This window comes from Mustela lutreola, chromosome 13 (genome assembly GCF_030435805.1).
Source record: "Mustela lutreola isolate mMusLut2 chromosome 13, mMusLut2.pri, whole genome shotgun sequence".
NCBI classification, from domain to species: Eukaryota; Metazoa; Chordata; class Mammalia; order Carnivora; family Mustelidae; genus Mustela; species Mustela lutreola.
Window position 1 is genome coordinate 48,639,750 of NC_081302.1, and position 23,758 is coordinate 48,663,507.

The window sequence follows — 23,758 nt, forward strand, 5'->3', positions numbered from 1 at the left end:
TCTTCAAAGAACCAGCTCCTAGTTTTGTTGATTTGTTCTATTGTTTTCTTGGTTTCTATTTCATTGATTTCTGCTCTGATCTTTATGATTTCTCTTTTCCTGCTGGGTTTAGATTTTCTTTGCTGTTCTTTCTCCAGCTCCTTTAGGTATAGGGTTAGGTTGTATATTTGAGACCATTCTTGTTTCTTAAGAAAGGCTTGTTTTGCTATATACTTTCCTCTCAGGACCACCTTTGCTGTGTCCCACAGATTTTGAAGCGTTGTGTTTTCATTATCATTTGTTTCCATGAATTTTTTCAATTCTTCTTTAATTTTCTGGTTAATCCATTCATTCTTTAGAATGATACTCTTTAATCTCCATGTATTTGGGTTCTTTCCAAATTTCTTCCTGTGATTGAGTACTAGCTTCAGAGCTTCATGGTCTGAAAATATGCAAGGAATGAGCACAATCTTTGGGTACTGGTTGAGACCTAATTTATGACCCAGGATGTGATCTATTCTGGAGAATGTTTCATGTGCACTAGAGAAGAATGTGTATTCTGTTGCTTTGGGATGGAATGTTCTGAATATATCTGTGATGTCCTTCTGTTCCAGTGTGTCACTGAAGCCCTTTATTTCCTATTTCCTAGGCCAGCTAGCACCTTGCGAATTGTCATTCTGAACTCTAGATTTGTTATATTACCAATATCTGTATTGTTTTGGTTCCTAGCCTTCATTACTGTCTTTTTTTTTTTTTTTTTTTTTTTTTTTTGTGGTGAGTTTTCTGCCTTATCATTTTATCCGGATAGGAATATATTAACGAAAGAATAAAGTACTAAAAGGGTGGCAAAGGCCCCAGAAAATGTATGCTGACAAATTCAGAAGAGCCTGCAAATTGGGGAGAGATGAAAAGGGGTAAAAGAAATTTTTAAAAATTAAAAAAAATCTATCTATCTATATATCTATATGTAGATATATATAAATATTAGAACAGAGCCAGCCTCTTGATTTTGGGTGTATTTGGTCTCTTAGAAGAAATTACCGCTCAAAATTTTAAAGAAAGAAAAACTCATATATATTTTCAATGTTTATAGCAGCAATGGCCACGGTCACCAAACTGTGGAAAGAACCAAGATGCCCTTCAATGGACGAATGGATACGGAAAATGTGGTCCATATACACTATGGAGTATTATGCCTCCATCAGAAAGGATGAATATGCAACTTTTGTATCAACATGGATGGGACTGGAAGAGATTATGCTGAGTGAAATAAGTCAAGCAGAGAGAGTCAATTATCATATGGTTTCACTTATTTGCGGAGCATAACAAATAACATGGAGGACATGGGGAGATGGAGAGGAGAAGGGAGTTGAGGGAAATTGGAGGTGGAGATGAACCATGAGAGACTATGGACTTTGAAAAATAACCTGAGGGTTTTGAAGGGGCAGGCAGTGAGAGGTTGGGGGAGCCAGGTGGTGGGTATTATGGAGGGCATGTATTGCATGGAGCACTGGGTGTGGTGCATAAACAATGAACTCTGTTATGCTGAAAAGAAATAAATTTAAAAAAAACTAGACTCTAAAATAAGAAAGTAAAATAAAACATAATGAAAGTTAGAAAAAAAATAAGGGTAAATGTAATTCCTATGCCAAATGTAATTCCTATGAGCGGTTGTCTCATTTCCCCATTGCTTCTTTCTGATCATAGTCTAGAATTCTAGTATATCCATCCTCCTTCAAGATGATGTTGTTCCCACTGCACTGACCTGAGTGGAAGGGTGACTTAAGTCAATGCCATGCTTTCCTATTCTGTTCTCAAACTAAATCATCCGACATAGTTTACTAGTGTGAGAGTGTTGTATATGTAATAGTAGTCTTTCGTGAAATTTGAGGATTATTTTAAGATAATTATTTTTCAAGGAAAAATGTCTTCAAAAAATATCCTACCCTGACTGTTAAAAATTTGTTCTAAAATTATCCTTCTTTATCATAGCCTACAACTATATGTGATGTGGAGGAATATGTGAACAAAACTTGCACAGTGGTCCCTTAATGGGAGTTCCTTGTTCAAAAATTTATTTTCCCATCTTGAGATCTGCCTTCTCTCTCTACTTTGTAGATAGACTTTCTTCTTCAGTTCTCTGTAGTTTTATTTTTTCCCTCTACATTGAGAAGCTATTGGAGTTTATGTATCTGCTCCATTCCCTTTTACCTACCAGGATTATCAATAGATACCATAATCTATAATAGTACCTGAACCCACTGCTCTGCTATTCACAGTGTGCAATAAGCAGAGTAGGAATATGCATGCACATAGGTAGAAAATATGTTTATCAGATGAACTGATCACTATCTCACATAGTTTGCATTTCTAATATTCTTAGGTAGAGTTGCATAGTGAATATAGCTATATTTGCTTTGTTTTGACCATGCAACTAAAATTATCAGATGAGTATTGATTATTATACTTAGTGATGAAATTTTAGAAACAGTATCAGTAAAGTCAGGGAAAAAAGATGCTCATGAACATCACTTAACTTGAACATCACTTAACTTTGTTCTGGAAGTACCAATGAATACAATTAGAGATAAAAGAAATGAGAAATATACTTTAAAAAAGGAAGGAAAATTTTCATTAGTTAAGGATATTATTATAACCTGAAGATATAATAGATTCAACTGAAAAATTACTTAAAGTAAACCAAAAAATGAGATATTTTATTGACTCTAATGAATACACAAATATTAACACCAGTTAAAACCAAGTAAAGTATAATAGAAGAAAACATCACTTACAGCAATAACAACAATTAAAATACAGAAGATAAACTATACTAAGAAATGTAGAAGTTTCTAAGTGGAAAGAAAAATTCAACTGAGTTGTGAGAATGGCTTCAAAAATAAAGAAAATGTCTTCTCTAAATAAAGATTCCAGTGGTTAACAATATAAAAGTTCAAATTCTCCCTAAATTCACAAATAAATCAAGGAGTGAACATAATTTTAAAATTATTTTTGCTAGGCACAAAGATTCTAACTTTGGAGAATAAATGTGATTACAGCTAGTACAAGTGCGATGCTGATATATTAGTTTCCTATTGATGCCATAACAAATTTCCAGAAACTTAGTGGCTTAAACAATATAAACTTATTTTTTTTAAGATTTTATTTATTTGTCAGAGAGAGAGAGAGAGCTCAAATAGGAGGAGTACAGGCAGAAGGAGAAGCAGACTCCCTGCTGACCCAGGAACCCGGTGTGGTGCTAGATCACATGACCCTGGGATCATGGCCAGAGCCGAAGGCAGGTGCTTAATGGACTGAGGCACCCAGGAATCCCCAATATAAATGTATTATCTTATAGTTCTGTTGGTTAAAAGTTTGACATGGGACTTACTGGGCTAAAATCAAGATATCAGTAGGGCTGCATTCCTTTCTGGAGGTTTTAGATGGGACTTTGTTTTCTTGTCTTTTCTGGGTTTCAAAGGCAGCTTAAGTTTTTTGGTTTGTGGCCCTTTTCTTCTGTCTTTAAGGCCAACAATGACTGGTTGGGTCCTTATGGCATCACATCATTTTGACCTTTACTTCTGCCTCCTTTCTTCCACATTCAAATAACTCTTTTGAGTTCAACCAGATAATTCTGGAAAATCTCTCTTATCTTAAATTTGGCTGATTAGCAACTTTAATTCCAGCTTCAGCTTTAATGGTGCTCCCCTATAATGTAACAAATTCAGCTTCCACAGTTTAGGGCATGGATATCCGTGAAGGGGGCATTATTCTTCATACCACTACAGGCAAATTCTATTCATTGAACTTCTTAATTCACATTCCCCCAGCCCCCCTTCATTTTTTTTGTTGTTGTTGTTCAGTCATACTTAGAAGATCATGTGTGAATGTACTTTATAAACTATGAAGCATCTACTGAGACAAAATATAATAATTATTCTACTTCTATCATTTACATATTAACCTATTCTCTATCTGTGATCATTTCTTCTTTTCACATTACTTAGCTGACCTGAAGTATATGCTATTAAATGTAAAAGCCAGCAAATGAAAAATTAAACATGTTTTTGTTTGTTTGTTTGTTTGGTTTTTTTGGTAGTCAAAACAAGCAAAAAGAGACATTTTCCTTAATTTGTTAGAATTGCGAGAAAAGTGTCTCATGAAACTACACTGAACTCCTTTTCAATCAAATCATTTCAGTTACAGAAAATAAATTCAAATTGCACTCTATTATATTAAATAAATACATTGATTTTTGGTATTATAAGTGAGCAATATTGAATAAAAAGAAAATGTATTTTTGAATATATTATGTATACTTTCATGAAAATTAACACAATGCAATTAATTGTGAAATAGTAATTAAACTTGGATAAATCAATAACGATCAACAGAAAAATTAAGATCAAATATATGTTAAAGCTTAAGTAAGGAAATTTTTGCATTTATATACTTTTTATCAATAATGTACAAGATAAGGAATCTTCTCTAATTAAATTTCCAGGTACAGTTGTTGGTTTAGCTTTTTAAAATTATAAATGAAATGATTTTGATGGTTTAATTCAATTCTGTTATATGAAATATATCATCTGTACAACTGTAAAATAGTTATTCTTTTCCAGATTTAGAATATTACAAATATGCAAACTGGCTAATGTCTATCCTTTGATCCAAAGAATATGTTGAAAATGTAATTGCCATTGTTCATTCATCTAGGATGTCTCTCAGGATGTTCAATAATGCTCATTGATTGACATAAAGTTAGTATTTTGAAAAATAGCATGTCACACTCTTGAATGAGCTCATGAGATAACTTCACATTTATCAATTTTTCTTCTTAGAATAATGTCCTTTAACTGAGGAAAATAGTGAGGAAATGTTGATAACAAAAAGGAAAAACTGCTTGTAGAGAAACTCAATATTTTAATGATCGACCATCAGAATTCTCTTTATAATCATATAATTAGTCTTGGCTTCCTTGTTACATATGTCATTGTTGGAGTTAAATATTGCAAAACAGTGCAATCCTAAGAAAGAAAGATGTAAAGAGCAAATGCAAAGAAGTAAGGAAGGAAGGCAGGGGAGAAAGAAAGGAGAGAATGAGGGAAAGAGGAAGAAAAAAGAGAAAATCTTTAAACTTGGCATTGTTTTAATGCCTAGTAGTAAGAAACAAGTCTCTGGTTTTTAAAGCAGATATGATCTCTAAATTCCCTGTAGTCATATTAAGAAATTGTTCCTTTCACAGATTGCATGGAGCACTGGGTGTGGTGCAAAAATAATGAATACTGTTATGCTGAAAATAAAAAATAAATAATAAAAAAAAGAAATTGTTCCTTTCAGTGTGCTAAATGCTACCTAAATGGGCTAAATGCTCTCTTAGAGATCAACCAGTAGAGCATGTACTACTATATCTCTATCTCTGGTTGATTTAAAAGTAGTAAAATATATGATCCTTGTCTATAAACCTACTTTTTCTACGAGGAGACAAGATTACCTGAAACAACTGAAGAAAAATGAAATTTTAAAAATAGAAAACATTCCAATGATAAATTGTGTGTTTTAGCCTTTAAATACAGAAAAAGAGAAATCCCTCCAGACTGAATTATTCAAATATGTTTCCATAAAAACAAAAAAAAGAAAGTGAGTTTTGTTTGCATCCTAAAAATTTGATGGCATTTGAGTTGGCAGAGAGATGGAAGTGATTTCTAGGCAGGTGAAGTGAGAGGCCAGGCCCTCTGGCCAACTGATAAGACAGAGAGGATATTTGTTAGTAGCTCTGAACTAATTTGTCGGTGATTTAGTAAAATATCTTATAACTAAATAACTGACTTAAACTTTCTGGTAGGGGTTGGAAGTTGCTTTTGTGTCTGTATGTGTGTGATAGAAATCCACAAACACTTGACCTTTTGTCTTGTTGTACCTTCCATTTATATTCAGGTGAAATTTCATTTTAGTAAATTTCCCTTAAGGTGTCTGAGGTTATATAAGATCCAGCATACTGATTCTATACAAAATTATTTTCAGAGCTTGTAATGTTGCTTTTCTTATTTTCTACAATAAATAATTATATATAACAGATATTCTCAGTCTTTTTCCATGCTGCAATTCCCATAAAGAAAAATTAGCTGGGGGCGCCTGGGTGGCTCAGTGGGTTAAAGCCTCTGCCTTCAGCTCAGGTCATGATCCCAGGGTCCTGGGATCAAGCCCCACATCAGGCTCTTTGCTCAGTGTAGAGCCTGCTTTCTCCTCTCTCTCTGCCTGCCTCTCTGCCTACTTGTGATTTCTGTCTGTCAAATAAATAAATTAAATTAAAAAAAAGCTTAAAAAGAAAAAAGAAAAATTATCTAACGTATACTGCTTAAGGTATAATTTTTATATCATGTGTCAGTAACTGCAGAGTGTATTAAATCAGCAATAATAAAAATGACATGGATCATTTGAATATTACTTAGGTTTGTGTTCATTTTTGCTCATCATAAAGACAAAGTATTACAGAAAAACAAAATTATTTTAATAGTTGTCTGGGAAGGAATGGTGTGCCCCTGCCTTATATTGAGGGAAACTTATCAAAGGTTAAATGGAGGTATCTGTCCCTCTTTATGGATATTAAGAGAGAGTGGTTTCAATGAAGGTGAAGCAAAGGATAATAAGGAAAATAAACCCTTAAATTTTGTGATTGCCCTTTTACTTATTTATTTATTTATTTTGAGTTCCCACTTAGAAAATTGAAATTGCAATAGTATATGCCAGGAAGATTCTATTCTTGATTACAAACCTCATTTTGCTGTTTGCTGTTATACTAACTTACAACTGAAGATCCAAAAATAAAACATAAGCCACCAAAACTAATTAGTAAAATATCATTATCATGCTAATTAAAACTAATATTGATTTAACACATATAGGAACTCTTCTGAGGACCTTACTTTTATACACTCATTGAATATTCAGAAGACTTCCATTAGTTAGTGCTACTATTATGTATGTTCTATAGATGGAGAAATTGAGACTCTGCATGTTCTAGCTATATCTCTTTCTTATGAGTCCAGATTGTATAAAATTAAATTACATACATGTAAAATCTTTTCAGCTCTTTACTCTCAGTGCTAGACAATGTGGAAGCAAGGATGTGTTTGAGGAAATTATACAGACAAAGCCATGAAAACAATTTAAAGCCTAGAGAGGTGGAGATACATTGGCATAATTGTTTTTGTATTAGAGCCTGAAATAAATACAAAAAAGCAATAAAACTTTATATAAAAGAAAAAAAAATCATTATCATGAGTATATAAAAAAATAAAACAAACTAAGGCCAAGTTGAGGATTGGAAAAACATTTGAATTTAGAGGAATAAACAAATGATAGCGCTAATATTACTACTTGAGTCTGCCCAAATCTATATATTTACACTGAAGTAGTATTCAAGAATTTTGAGGTCAGCTCTAAATTTGGGACCATGAAATACCCAAATCTTTATTTAGAAAAAAAAATTCTGCTTTCTCTCTACCCTACAGGTCTACAGAGCAAATAGTTATCATATTAACAGATAGCCTTATTAATTTAATTTAATTTAATTTAATTTAATTTAAGTAAATAGTGGAAAATATCAGTGTGAAATGAAAGAAACTTCTTCCTAAAGCAACTAACAAAGAAGATAAGGTTGAATTCTTCAGAATTATATGGTATACATTATTCATAGTACAAACAAAAATACTCATAAAAAATAAAACTTGATATCCTTTCTTAAGCTTATAGTATTGATTCATTATAGTACTAATTTGCTAATAAACATTTGTTGGACATCCCATATGACTGAGTCATTGAGCTAGACCCCAACAGAGTTCAAAGTTGGATGTCTTGATTCCTGCTGCTGCAGAATTCATTGTCCACAGAAAGATTTGGTGTATAACATAGGAGCTAGTAATTTAATAATGACTAAGATTTATTATGTTACAGTGTCAAGCATTCTTTGAAGCACTTAATAGGTTCTAACTTATGATTCCTTGGAACAACTTTCTGAGAGAAGTGTTCTTATTATTTGCAGCAAAGAAGCTGATGCTTAGTTAAATAAAGACATTTGATTAAGACCTGGTAAGTAGTGAAACTGTGTTTTAAACCTGTCAGTTCAACTCTAGTAATATTTGCTGACCGCTATGCTGTACTAAAATGGAGTCTTTCTAAAAAATACTGATAACATATATTTTTATATAGGTATTATAATACATATATATGATAAAGTATATAACATATATTATATATAATATATTTTTGTATATATAACATAATTTAGTACTCATGTACAGAAGTTATTTTTTATAGTATCTCATTTGATCATCATATTTGTGAAGCTTGAACTTTGCCCCACTATTTATAAGAGCAAACTAAACTAAAAAATTAAGAAAAGTAATGGTTTTAATGGTGTCCTATTTGCCTCTGAGGGACCATATATAGGGTGTATCTTCATTATTTACTACTTTAATTTCCAAATGGCTGAATTTAATGTAATTTAGACTACTAATTACATATATGCTGCTATGTAAGAAAAAATAAGTTAAATTAAAAATAATTAGTGACATTCAAATATTCATTCAATTAATTAGAAATAGTAACAATATTCTCTATCTACACTGAACATACTTTTCTGATCCGTGTTTGAGAAGAAACATTATTCTTGTCTTTTTTGTAATGGGTTTATGAAATTCAAGACTGTGAACTAACTGAAATATTTCCATTATCAATATTCTGCTTCAAGTCTCAGGCTTTGTTGGGTCAATCAATCCAAAGCTATAAATTCTGTCATAATCTGTTCAATCTTAACCAATTCTGCACTTTATAAGAACCATGAAAAGATGTTCAGCCTCATTAGCCATTAGGTACATGCAAATTAAACCATGATGAGATGTTACTATACATCCACTAGAAATGTTAAAATATAATGAAAATACCAACCGCTGGAGAGTATGTGAAGAGACTAAGTTTCCTGTAAGCGAGCCGATGGAATTGTAGAATGACATAGTCATTATTAAAAATATTTTACAAGTTCCTTATAAAATTAACCATACAACCCAGATGGCACTGTTGAACATTTCCCTGAGAAATGAAAACTTCTGTTCATACAAAAACCTGTACATTGAGGTTCATAGCGGCTTTATTTTTAATATTAAAACCTATAAATAAATATCCTCTCTTTATGTCTATGGGAAGGACTGCTAAGACTCTGTCTACATGGTGTTGTCCTTTATTACATAAATTAAATAATCCTAGCTCTACTTAATCAGCATTCTGCTAGCCTTTTTGGAAGTTGACAAGAGATATAGTAAATATTTGAGTCTTTATTATTGGCTGGGCACTGGGGATGCAAAGATAAAAAGCAAAGGAGGCCTGTACTCTCATGGAGTTTGGAGTTTAGTGGGGAGAGCATATGAAAAACAGGCAAATCCATAAATGAATAAATAATCACAAAGTATGTTATCATGAGAGAAACAAATAAGATATGTCTATTGAGAACAAGGACTGACAAATTATTGCCTGTTTTGTTAAATGAAGTTTTGTTAGAACACAGCAACAATCATTTGTTTATATAATCTATGGCTGCATTCATGCTACAAGGACAGAATTGGGAGTTGTAACTGAGGAATGGCTTATAAAGCCTAATATACTTACTAGCTGGACCTTTAAGAAAAAGTTTGTTGACCTCTGATTTGGGATAGAGATATTTTGAATCTCAATACTTTTATTATTTTCTCTTTTAGCAACATCATATTTGTTAATGGCAGGTGTTGAAGATTTTGTAAAAATGAGTTTTTGAAAACTTGTCTGATCCTTGTATAGTAGTATATCAAAAGCTAGGTCTGGTGGTCTGTTGTATGATAGTGTATTCTAATGACAGCTAAATTATGCACCTTGTTGATCTTTGGTAGTAGGATGATATGGTTTTCAAATCATAGGAGAGACCCATCAGTAAATCTTAAAGTCAATTTTCTGGTCATAACCAGCATTTTCCAAAAAAAAAAAAAAAATGGAAGAGGCTAGATTAAAAAATAATGTTATGCACATTGTAAAGGCAAGATTGGCAAGATTGCTTATAAAACCATTGTTTCAAATTGGTTTACACACACATACACACATATTTATTCTGGTTTATCATTTATTGTCACCAGTTTGAAAAAGTTTGAAAGTCATTGCTTTTTTAACATTATTTATATATTTGAGAGAGAGAGAGAGAGAGAGAGAGAGATATCCTAATGCTTATATAATTTTGGAGGTATTCTTTAAGAAAAAGAATCCAAAATTGTAAATCCTTGCCAAGGGCCCATGAAGATGAGAATCCCAGAACTACAAGATTCATTTCCTTCCAACTAAAGCCATCTCTGTAATTCTTTCTATAATGTATATACTAAGGAATGCTTAGAAATGATGAAGCATGGGTGGAAAATTGAAATACTGATAAAGTGCTTGAGGTTAGCAAGCAGAAATCACGTAAAAAGAAAGTTTATTTCTTTAGGCTAAATTTAACAGGGTTGACAGAATCTTACATTTTGTTTCATTTTCCCTGCTACTTTCTGCAGTAACAGCTTTAGAGATCAGATGTTCTAATAAGAAATATGCAAAACACATTTTATTTTTACATTTTTAGTATAAGTAAATTTGAAGGCTTAACCCATAGAATAATTGGTAGATCATAAATATTTAATCTTGCTTTGTGGAAGATGGCACAGGGTAAGAAGTATGTAGGAGAATTGGTTGCCAACTCTACCCAATCATGATTCCCAAGCTCCCATTTCTTTTTGAAATCGATTAATTATTTAATTTTAATTATTTTATTTTGTTTTACTGACTGGAAGATACTGTCTGTCTGCAGAGAGTCTGAAATTGCCAGGTACTCACTTTCCAAGGCAGCCTTGAAGCTAGGGCAAAAGCATGTGGCATATAGTCCTCTACTGGCAAATAAGACTTTGGAAATCTGAGGCGTGCTCTCTGGAAAATGATTTCTTTTCAAACAAAAAAGGCCTATGAGAGACTTTCCTAAGCCAGATGCCACAACTGGATTTAATACCTGAAAATGTCATGCTGTCCTGTGATCTTAAAGAAACAACCTAGATTCCAAACCAATATGTTCAGGATTGCAGTATCCAAACAAAACAAAACCCTAAGAACCTGGATAACTGACAATATCTATAAGGTGCTCTATTAACTATTTCACTTTCAAGATATAGAAATTTGCAGTTATAAACTTCCTCAAGGTTTTAGTTTTCCCTCAAGTATTTTTTGTTGTGGTAGAAAACATATAATATGAAATCTACCCTAATAAATCTTCAAGTGAATAGTAAAGTATTGTTAATTATAATTACAGTGTTGTGCAGATGTTTAGAACTTTTTTTTTTATCTTGTGTGATTGAAAATTTATACTCAGTTAATGGCAGTTTCTTATTTTCCTTTCCCATAGCTTCTAGAAACCTCCATTCTATTTTCTGCTGCAGTGAGTTTGACTAGTTTAGATAAGTAGAATCATGTAATATTTGTCTTCCAGTGACTGACTTACTTTCTTAGCATAGTGTCCTCTGGATTAATCTTTACTTTTTTGTGGCTGAATAATAGTCCACTGCATGCATATAACATATTTTCTTTATCCATTGCTCTGTTGATGGACATTGTTGTTTCTACTTCATAGCTGTTATGAATAATGCAATTAGCAAGGAGATGCAGTTATCTCTTTGAGATTCTGATTTCAGTTCTTTTGGATATATATTTAGAAATGAGGTTGCTGGATCATATAGTAGCTTAGTTTTAGTTTTTTGAAGAACTTCCATAGTGTCTTCCATATTGACTGTACCATTTTATATTACTAACAATGTATAGAGTTTCCAGTTTCTCTACACCCTTGCCAATATTTTTATCTTGTTTTTATAATGTTGTCTTTTCATTGTGTTGATTATTTCCTTTGCTATGCAGAAGTAGTTTGATGCAGTCTCACTTGTCTATTTTCTTTTTATTGCCTGTGTTTTTGATGTCATACCCAAGAAACTATTGCCAAGACCAATGTCAGGAAGCCGTTTCCCTGTGTTTTTTAACACAAGTTTCACAGTTTCAGACTTACAGTTAAGTCTTTAATCCATTTTTTTTATGCTGTAAGATAAGAATACAGTTTCATTCTTTTTTATGTGGATGTCCAGTTTTCCTAACACCATTTGTTTCAGAGATTATCCTTTTCCCATTATGTATTCTTGTTACCCTTGTTGAAGATCAAGTAACTCTGCATACCTGAATTCATTTTTAGGCTTTATAATCTATTCCATTAGTTTATTTGTCTGTTTCTATGCCATTACCATTATGTTTTAGTCACAGAAGCTTTGATATATATTTTAATACCAGGAAGTGAGATTCTCTAGCTTTGTTCTTTTGCAATATTGTTTTGGCTATTTGTGATACTTTCTGATTTCATATGAATTTTAGGACTATTTTTTTCTATTACTGTAAAATGTACCATTGAGGTTTGATGTAATATATAGATTGAATATATAGATTTCTTTGGATAGTGTGGACATTTTAACAACATTAACTTTTCTAATTCATGAGCAAGGAATGTCTTTTATTTGTGTCTTCTTTAATTTCTTTCATCAGTATATTATAGTTTTTAGTGGATGAGTTTTTCCTCCTTTTTGTTAGGTTTATTCTGAAGGTTTTTTTTTAATGCTATTATATATGGAATCAATTTTTAAATGATTTTTTTCATGACAGTTTGTATGCTGCAATTTTACTGAATCTATTCATTAGTTCTGGCAGTGTTTTGGTGGATTTTTTAGTATTTTCTTTATATAAGATGATGTCATTTAGAAACAGAGATAGTTTACTTTTTTATTTCTCATCTGAATGCTTTTTATTTCTTTTTCTTCCCTAATTCCTCCTAGTACTACATATTGAACAGGCCTTTACTTTGCCCTTACTTTCTGGGGAAACACAAGGAAAGAATAGGGCACAGATATATTGAGACCTTCAGAAGTGGCAGAGTAAAATCAAAGGATTTTATGATCCACCAAGAAGATTGCTGGGCCAGTGACCAGGATCATATGATAGACTGGTAGGAGGAAGAGAGGGTTATTGTGGAGCTGGGTGTGGAAGTTATGGAGGTTTTGATGACTATGGTGTCTATAATAATTATGGCTACAGAAATGATGGCTTTGATGACAGAATGAATGGAAAAGATATGGGAGGGCATGGCTATGGTGGAGCTGGTGATGCAAGTTCGGGTTTTCATGGTGGTCATTTTGTACATATGAGAGGATTACCTTTTCATGCAACTGAAAATGACATTGCTAATTTCTTCTCACCACTAAATCTATTAAGAGTGCATAGTGATACTGGAGCTGATGGCGGAGCAACAGGAGAGGTAGATGTAGAATTTGTGACACATGAAGATGCTCTAGCTGCCATGTGTAATGATAAGAATAACATGCAACATCGGTACATTGAACTCTTCTTGAATTCTACTCCTGGGGGCTGTTCTGGAATGGGAGGTTCTGGAATGGGAGGCTATGGCAGAGATGGAATGGATAATCAGGGAGGTTATGGATCTTTTGGAAGAATGGGAATGGGTAACAATTAAGTGGAAGATATGGTGGTACTCCTGATGGCTTGGGTGGTTATGGCCGTGGTGGTAAAGCCAGTGGCAGTTTCTATGGGCATGGTTACTAAGGATTCCCCAAAGTAAGGGCATCCTTACTTTGTTCCTGATCTTAGAGGAAAAGCTCTCTTTCACTATTGAGTATGATGTAAACTGTAAGCTTGTCATATATGGCCTTTATTATGTTGAGGTACATGACTTCTATACTGTTTGTTGAGAGATTTTTTTTCTTTTATTCCATGAATGGACGTTTTATTTTCTCAAATGATTTTTTGCATCTATATTGAGATGATTGTGTGATTTTTAGCTTTCATTGTGTTAATGTGGTATATCACATTCATTGATTTGGGTATTTTGAACCATCCTTGCCTCCCAGGGATGAATCTTACTCAGTTGTCTTGTATAATCATTTCTTAATTAATTAATTTTAGGATTTTATTTTATTTCCTTCACCGAGAGAGACAAAGCAAGAGAGGGAACACAAGCAGGGGGAGTGAGAGGGAGAAGCAGGCTTCCCGCTGAGCAGAGAGTCCAGTGTGGGGCTTGATCCCAGGACCCTGGGATCATGACCTGAGCCAAAGGTGGACGATTAAAGACTGAGGCACCTAGGTGCCCCTTGTATAATCATTTTAATGCTCTCTGTATTTGGTTTGCTAGTACTTTGTTTAGGTCTTTGCATCTATATTTATCAGGGTTATTGATCTGCGGTTTTCCTTTCTTGTAATGGCCTTACCTGGCTCTGGTATCAGTGTAGTGCTAGCCTTATGAAATGAGTTTGGAAATATTCCTTCTGCTTTAGATTTTTGAAGAGTTTGAGAAGAATTAACATTAATTCTTAAATGTTTGGTAGTGTTCACCAGTACAACCACCTGGTCCTGGACTTTCTTTTGTTGGGAAATTTTTGATTACTTATTTAATCTTTTTCTTTGTTATTGATCTGTTTATATTTTCTATTTCTTCATGATCCAATTTCATTAGGTTTTTTGTTTCTAAGAATTTTTTCATATCTTCCAGATATCTGTTAACAAATCAATTTGTTGATGTATAATTATTTATACTAGTTTCTTTTGATCCTTTTTATTTCTATCCAGTCTATTTTAAGCTGATAACAACTTAAGCTTAATCACATACAGAAACTCTACAATTTTACTTCCCTTCACCACACTTTATGTTATTATTGTCATGGTTTGCTTTGTTTTATATTATGTATCCATTAACAAATTTTTGTCATTTTAATTATTATTAACGTTTTTGTTTTTTTTAAATTTTGTGCTAAATTAAAAGTAGTTTATGCGGTATAAATCTCTTTAAATTCAGAAGTTTGGATCATTGGGTTTCTTGAATCTGGATGTCTGTTGCCTTCCCTAGAGTTGGGAAAATTTCAGCCACTATTTCTTCAAATAAACTTTCTTCCCCTTCCTTTCCCTCTTCTTCTTCTTCTTCAATGACACCCATAAACTATGTATATTGGTCTTTTTGGCTGTATTCTACAAAGTCCTTTAGCTTTTCTATCCTTTTTTTAACTCATTTTTTTTTTCTTTTTGCTTTCCTGACTGAAAATTTCAAATGACCTTTTATTCTTTTGTTTTCTAAGTCAGTTGTTGAATTTTTCAGCTCACTTATTTCATTTTTCAAATCCAAATTTCTTTCTTTTTTATATTTTCCATCTCTTTATCGACATTCTCATTTTGTTCATGTGTCACTTCCTTGAACCCAGTAAGCATCCTTTTGATTGTCATTTTCAATTTTTTGTACACTAATTCATGTCTTCTTTTTGTCTAGGAATTCATATATCTTCTTTTCTTTAGGGTCTGTTTCTCGAGTATTTATTTTGTTCCTCTAATTGATTACATTTCTGTTTTTCTTTGTGTTCCTTATAACTTTGTATTGGTGTCCACTTATTTGGAAAACAAACAAACAAACCAAACCCAGCCACCTTTCCTAGTCTTTAAAGACTTTATAAGGGAAGACCTTCACCCATCATCCTAGCTGGAGATACTAGAGACCGTTCAGATCTTTCCTTTCCTTCCTTTCCCTTCCTGACCCTTCACTTCCCCTCGCTCCCTTCCTTCCTCTCTTTCTTTCTTTCACATTGATGTTTATTTATTTATTTATTTGAGAGCGAGTGTGGGTGGCAGGAGGGGCAGAGGGAAAGAAGAGAGATAATCCCAAGCAGATGCTGTGCTGAGCCTGACCGACAGTTCTGTCTCACAACCCTGAGATCATAAACTGAGCCCAAACCAAGAGACAGGTGCTTAACCAGCTGAGCTACCCACGCACCCCACAAACCATTTTCTATGGATGTGTCTTTGGATTTGTAGATTTAGAAGGATCTGGCCCATTTCTTTAAGAGATCGTGATTTCTTGCTCCCTCTGGTGTCCATCTGTCGTACCACGGATACTCTGAAGCAGCAACATCCTGCCATATATTTTTTGTTCTCGAAGGCTTGCATCTAGAGTATGTGGATTCCTTTAGTGACCAAAATTGGGTTAGGCACAGACTGATTATTTAAAGAGTCCCCTGAAAAGCCAGAATATTGAATATGTACACTCCATTCTTCATTGTCTCTCCTGAGGGGAGGCCAGTGAGCTATATTGGCTTCTTTCTCTTATACCATTGGGCCCTATGGAGTAACAGCATCTTCCCCTAGTATTTTTGTCAGGGGCCTTCAGGCATCTAGAATATATGTTTCCCATCTAAACTCAGAGGTAGGCAAGACAGAAGCCAGTCTCTCAAGTAACTCTTCTGAAAAAACAAACAAACAAACAAACAAAAAACAGTGCATTGGCTGTATGGTCCAGTCTTCTCTTTCCCTCCCCAGGGAGAAACTACGATCTGGGAGTTTTCTCCTGATCATGTGGCACTACACTGGGGGGCGGGGGATTGGAGATGGGTGAAGAATTTTCCCTACCAGCTTAGATTTGGCTGGTTTTCTTTTTTTTTTTTTTTCTTTTTTCTTTTTTTTTTTTTTTTTTTACTTGCCTGGGGTGTAAGAGACTCTTAAGGGTTTTGTGGATTTCACACAAAGAAAATTGGTGCATGTATTGTTGAATTAGTGTCTCCATGGGTGAAAGGAGGGTCTGGGGCTTTCTGTTCCCCATCTTATTATCATCACTGTATCCAATCTCTTGTGGCTGGAATGTTTTTAACCACTACAGGGAAATTGGGGGAATATACAAAGAAAATGCCTCCAAAAAAGGATGTTCTTCCATATAAAGACTGTTACTAAAACAAAGTATTAAAGCATGAGTTTAAACAAAAGATATTTTGATAGAGGACACTCAAATAGGAACTCCTCCCACACTTTACTCAATTCCAATGAGGTAATCAATGTAGGTAAATCTTCAGATATTCGGCAACATGAGGAGAGAGATGTTTGTCAGCTTCATGATTCCCCTTCATAATATAAGAGTAAATAATGTAACGTTGTGTCAGTTAAAAGTATGGATATAAATGTGTTGTTAAAGTAGCTATCTTCCCTGCCCCCCCAATCCGGATATTCCACCATGTACTTAGAAAGGACTGCTAAACTCAGCTGTATTTTAGGAAATTGTCTACACAGGGAATCTAATGCCCTGGGATGTATGCACCTGGTGTGCTATGTGTTTTAGTGAATTTTATTAAAGGTATTATGTCTTAGTTGTCCTCTTGATTCTAGACCATTTCTTTCTTCAAATGCTACTGAACGTCACCACATCATAATCCTTTTATACACTAGGTTCTTCACGAAATTCCTTACCTACATTAAATCTACATTCTTATAGTTTTCTTTAGAACTCCTTATTTCTATATTCTTGTTCTATCTATCCAGATTTTTCCTTACAATTAACAGGAAAACAGCTAGCACTGTGGCTGGAACAATAAGTGGTTGGGTTTTGTTTTGTTTTGTTTTGTTTTTTCTTTTCTTTTGTTAGGGGTGCCTGTGTGGCTCAGTTGGTTAAGTGACTGCCTACAGCTCAGGTCATGAGCCCAAGGTCCTGGGATCCCTGCTCAGTGGGAACCTGTTTCCCCTCTCTCTCTGCTTGCTACTCTGCCTGTGCTCTCTTTCTCTCTCTCTGTCAAATAAATCAATAAAAATAAAATCTTTTTAAAAAAAATCTGTTTTTGTTAAATCTACATCTCAGACTGAAAGCTCTGTTCCAGTCAAGCTACTCACACTGCTTCAAAAATAGACCACACTGTCATTTCTAGATCACCTCTCCCACCTTTTTCTCGGGCATCTTCTTTGTGCATCCTTTAAATTCCAGCTCGAACTATACCCCTTCTTCCCCAATTACTCTCAGTTACTGTCAGTGAATTATACTTCCTCTGAATGGTATCATTTATAATGTGTTTCATGGATTTGAGACCTCACTCATATAAAGTATCACATTGGATGCTAGCATTTTCATTTCAAAAATAGTTTCTGCTTCTGTATTGTAAAGATAATGCCTCATGCTTCTATGTCCCTCTCACATAAATCTCTTCATAATTTAATGTTTTTAAGTCACTACACGTAGATGATTCATTCATTCAATAAATGTAGCATTATTTTGAGCTAGGCAATGGATCAGCAATTTTAACTTCTCCTTCTATAGCATTAACCATGTACCAAAAACTATCTTAAGTGCCTTAAGTTTATTAATTCATTTCATCCTCATAATAATATTAATATTAATATTAATATTATTTATTTAACCCAAATGTAAAATTACAGACAGGGAAATGGAGGTACTGAAGTATTATACAATTTCTCTAATTTCTACATGTACAGAATATGTTGTACAGCCAGCCCTTGAGCCCAAGTGATAGTTATGGAGGTCTGTGCATTAACCATGGTTCCATACAATATCTTTAGATGCCAGAAATATTCATATCATAAAACTTTCTTTGCCCCCAAGGAGCTAATAGGTCTGAAAAGAGAGAGGATGATGTAAACATGTAAGTGCCATACAGTATCTTAGATTGTAGGATATCAATCTGTACAGACATATCTTGGAAATATTGAAGGTTTGGTTCTAATCTTCCACAATAAAGTGGATGTTACAATATAGTGAGTGAAATGAGGTTTTGGTTTCCCAGTACATGTAAAAGCTATGTTTACACTATCCCATAGTCCGTGATGTGTACAATAGCATTATGTTTGAAAAAATAAATGTGAATACCTTAATTAAAAATACTGTTAAAAAACGCTAACCACCATATGAGCTTTCAGTGAATTTTAATCACTGATCACAGATCACCATAACAAATGTAGTAATAATGAACACAAGCTTGAATATTGTGAAAATTAACACAATGTAACACAGACGCATAGAGTGAGCTAATGCTGTTAGAAAAATGATATTGATAGACTTGCTTGACAAAAGGTTGCCATGAACCTTGAATTTGTAAAAAAATGGAAGCATTTGCCAGCTACAAAATGCTGTAAAATGATGCATGCCTATATAAAAAGGTGGATGGAGTAATCAGTTTTACATGAACAAGGGGGATAGCGAGTCTTGCAGCCAATATCATAGTTGAACTGGGGCTTGAAAGACAAGGAATTGCTTGACAGTTGCATAAGGGCACATAGGGACAAAAGAAGCATGTTGTTCATAACAGTTTAATGTAGTTTGGCAAAAAAGGCTAGTTGCCAGCCAATATCTCTTCTGCATTTCCCATACATTTTAGAATACTGACTTTGTAAGAGCAATGTGGTCAGTCTCCCTTGTAGCTAGATGTGTCCATACGATTAAGTTCTAGCAAATGAGGTATAAAATAAAATATTGTATGGGACTCTGATAACATCTTAGAAACATCAATGTGTACTTAAACTTTTCTTTTTGATGGTATAAAAATATACATTTTTATTCTATTTTGGCCACTAGTTTTTGAGTTTTTCTGTTTTATGAGTGAATAAAAATTCTAATTAAGATAGAGTGACTAGAACATAGAGCAAGAGAGGAGTCCTTGCTTAGGAAAGCAGTTTGAAAATATTTGGAGGGAGGTAATAAAATGTATTGTATCCCATATATGGAATTTGCACTTTGTCTCATGAGTTAGTGTTTCTCAATCCGAGCTAATTTGTAATCACTTGGAGACATATGGTCCAGGTCTCACCCTAAACAAACTGAATTAATCTGTAGGGCAGGGGTTTTCAACCTTGACTTCACATTTAATCATGATGATGCCCAGGCCATATACAGATTTTGTATGTCAAAATCTCTGGAGGTAGAGGACTCAGGCATCATTATTTCTAAAAAATCTCTCCAAGTTACTAAAATGTTCAGCCATGGGTGAGAAACACTGTTGTAAGCAATAGGCTTAGAGTGTCTGAAAATAATTTTAAATAAGTTTAAGAAACTTAGTTTATGTGTTATCATTTTGGCTACAGTGTGGATGATTGATTAAGAAGAATTTACATTTTAGATTCATATATACTATCCTTCCCTAAATTGTTCAAAAGGGTTTTCCTTGGAGTCTTAAAATCTCAGTTTTTGACATTAACATAAGTAGGTATATCTCCCCAGGCAGAGCATCATATAACTTTAAAAAAAAAATACCAGACAAAGAATCGAAGTGTCCAAGTAAAGGCTCATCTTAACTGTGTCACTTCGATGAGGATATGCTGCAGCTATTGGAAACTGCACTAAAACTGACTTGATCAATATGGGTATTTATTATTTTGCCTAACAAAGTCCAGATGTAGAGTGCTTCATGATTTAGTTCCTTCATCTCATTAGTGGTGGCATTAAGTCCTTCCACTTTGCTCCCCTGGTAATCCCGGTGATTTATGCGTTGTTGTAAATCCAGGTGTTACATCTAAATAATAATATACAGACAGGAAAAGAGAATAGCATTTTTTGTTGTTGTTATTTATTAAAGCAAGGACAATTTCTGAGAAGCCCTATAAGCCCATTTCCTCTAACACCTTAGTGGTCAGATTTACATCATGTGACCATTCTTAAACCCAGTCATTGTCTTAAGGCTAGATTGTTGTGACTGCTTGTTCTCTATTCTTCCTGCTGTCTGTGGATCTTATTGAAATTTGGCTTACAGTAGGGCAAATTGCAGGAAACTTTTCAGAAAACAATATCCATGGTAAAATATATAGCTAGAGAAGGTCCCCACTATAAGAGTTTTAAAACAAAAAGATAACCAGAACTGAACTGTGAGTACCCGAAGAGCAAAGAGGAAATGGAGTTTCTTTATCTAGAATAAAGTCACATGGAGAGCTTGTGGAGACACAGAGTTGAAGTGGCAGGCAGGGTTTCCTGCGGCTGACAGCACAGGGTGGTAAAGGAACACATAAATGAATTGAAAAAGACCTACTCTGACTTTTTTATTAATTATAGTGTGAGGCTGAGCAAGTTACTTAATCTTTCTTGGTCTCAGTTTCCTCAATATAATTACTATAATACTTTCTAGACTTGCTTATATAACTAAAACAACAACAAAAACAATTGAAATTAGATACATAGTTTAGCATCTACAAATTACAATTTTAAAGAAAACATTTTTTTAAAAATTTCTTTATTTGACAGAGATCGCAAGTAGGCAGAGAGAGAAAGAGGGAGAAGCAGGATCCCTGCTGAGCAGAGAGCTTGATGTGGGTCTGGATCCCAGGACCCTGAGATCATCACCCAAGGTGAAGGCAGATGCTTTAACCCCCTGAGCCACCCAGGAAATCTAAAGAAATTTTTAAAACATGTTTTATAGACATTGTAATAGTACATACAGTAAATACTTTATGGCTTTTGTAGACTAGATTGTTGTGGGCATTTATTATCTGCTTTGCTCCAGGTATTCTGCAAAGACTTGATGATTATTTCACTTCTATGAAGTGAAATCTTTACTCTAAGTTTACTCTATTATCCATCTTCTTTTTAGAGGTCAGGAGACTGAAGTCCATGAAACTAGTTTGCCTACTATTACATAGCTAATAAATGTCAAAGTTTAGATTCCAATACACTACTGACAGATTATATAGATCATGTTTTCACATTTGTTGGTGGTGGGCTAGCCTTTTAGTTTACTCTTCTAGTAAGCTTACATGGATAGAAATTTGTACAGGAAACATTTTTTGAATAATGCTAAGCAGGTTGTTAAATAAAATTACCATTTTCTTATACCAGTGCTATACTATGTCCAAAATTTAAATCTAGTAGTGTAAAGGCTAAAATTTTTTATAGCCTTGAATTCAGAAGCATTGAGAGCAAACATACAAAGCATGACCCAGAGTTATAGTGTTTCCCCTGGTGTAATGATATTTGTGTGATAGCTTCTTTGGAAAATATCTTAGACTCTTTCTCTTGAGGACATACTTTTATCAAAATTAAAGTTCTCCTATTCTGATTTTTTTTCATGGTTAGAAAATATCTTTTTTATCTAAGCATTAAATTCTCACTGGTTATAATATTTATAGAACATTAGATTTTGACATTTTGCATTATCATTTTCTTAATTGGTTTATTGTATTTAAAAAAAAATCGTTAGTACGTGTTCAGGCCCTAAGCAAATGTTTGCTTTAGCCTTTTGGCCCTAGTTTTCTCATCTTAAAATTAATGTGACTCATATTTGTCTTTTATGATTTGATGAAGGAAAACCTACCTACTTTTGATAACAGCAAGGCACATGATGCCCTGAGTTGTTTTGTTGAGTAATTCGTGTTGATTAAACTAGGTGTATTTTAACTCTAAATTATAGTTACACTAGAAATCAGGTGGGTCTTGTTATGGAAGTTATAGGGTTTAACCATTCCAGATTTATGTTTACATAAAGAGCAACCTTCTGGAAAATACTCATCTTGACAGAGAGGAGAATCCAGATGCCAATAGTTTATTCAAAACCAGTGAAAGAATCAGCAAAAATGTTGACAAAGAAGATATGGTTTCTCAGATTGAGCTTTGGTTCCATCTTCATGCTCATCCCTGAAGTTTTAGCCTAAGGAACAACAACAAAATAGCAAGTTAAGAATTACACTAAATGAATCACCTCCTTCTTGAAGGCAGTGCAGCAGGCTCTGATGTTAGCGGAGGAGGTTTGGCTGGATAATCCCTATTATCCTGGGTATCAGCAAACTCCTGGCAGAACAGGTAGCAGCAGAGTATTTGTGGACATCAATTGGAAAGCTGGTATGTGGTCAGCTACATAAGTTGTGGAATCTCTGGACAAACAAACAAACAAAAACAAAACCAGAAACGAAAAACCAAACCAAACAAAACAAAAACCAAGAAGGGAAAAAACAAAGGGACTCCAGGACATTTTGGAAGGTGTAGGCTATGTCTGTTCTCTTGATTATGATGATGTTTTTGTGGAGGTTTGCATATGTCCAGACTCACCAAACTGTACATGTAAATATGTGCAGTTCTTTGTATATCAATTATGCATATAATAACCTTATGTAATAAGATAAAAGAAGAAAGGAAAGGTAAAGGCTTTATATTGGGCTGTATTAGTTTTATATTGCTGTGTAGCAAAGGACTACAAACTGAGAGGCCTCAAACACTACCTATTTATTATCTCAGTTTTGTAGGTCAGAAGTCCAGCCATGGCATAACTGGAATTTCTTCTTTAGGTCTTACAAGGCTGAAATTATGGTGTCGCAGGGTGTATTCTGATCTGGAGCTTGGAGTTTTCTAAGATCATGTAGATATGGCAGGCTTCATTTTTTCACAGTGTTGGACTGAGATGCCCATTTCCTTGCTGGATATCAGTTTGGGGCTATTATCAAGTCCCGGAGGCTGCCCAAATTCCTTGCCATGTTGCCCCCTCAGTCTTCAAAGCCAACAACAGGGACTCTTCCTTGACTCAAGTCCCTCTTATGCTTAAATCTGTGATTTCTAGAAAATCCTATTTTCTTTTAAGAGCTTACCTGTTTAAGTAATGCTCTTCCAGTGTATTTACCTACTTAAGGTCAACTGTTTTGAGACCTTCATTCAATCTACCCAAATCCCTTCACAGCAGCATCTAGATTACTGTTGGTTTCAATAACTGGTAAAAGGTATGTTATACCAGGGACAGAGCATCTTGGAGTCCTTTTACAAGGCATGTAAGGACTCTGGAAAACATGTATAGGATTTACATCCTGTAAATCCTTTTGTTCTGGTCCCATCCTTCGTTTCTCTTCTTGCCTATCATTTATCTACTATGCAAAGCAGTTCCATCCGAATGAGTTTATTAATTGTCAATTTAAA

At 34.0% G+C, this 23,758-nt stretch overlaps 1 pseudogene; it reads left to right on the top strand.

Annotated features, from left to right (window-relative positions):
• Positions 1-13,030: 13,030 nt before the first annotated feature.
• On the top strand, positions 13,031-13,671 carry LOC131813612 (heterogeneous nuclear ribonucleoprotein H3-like; annotated as a pseudogene).
• The last annotated feature ends 10,087 nt before the right edge of the window (positions 13,672-23,758 follow it).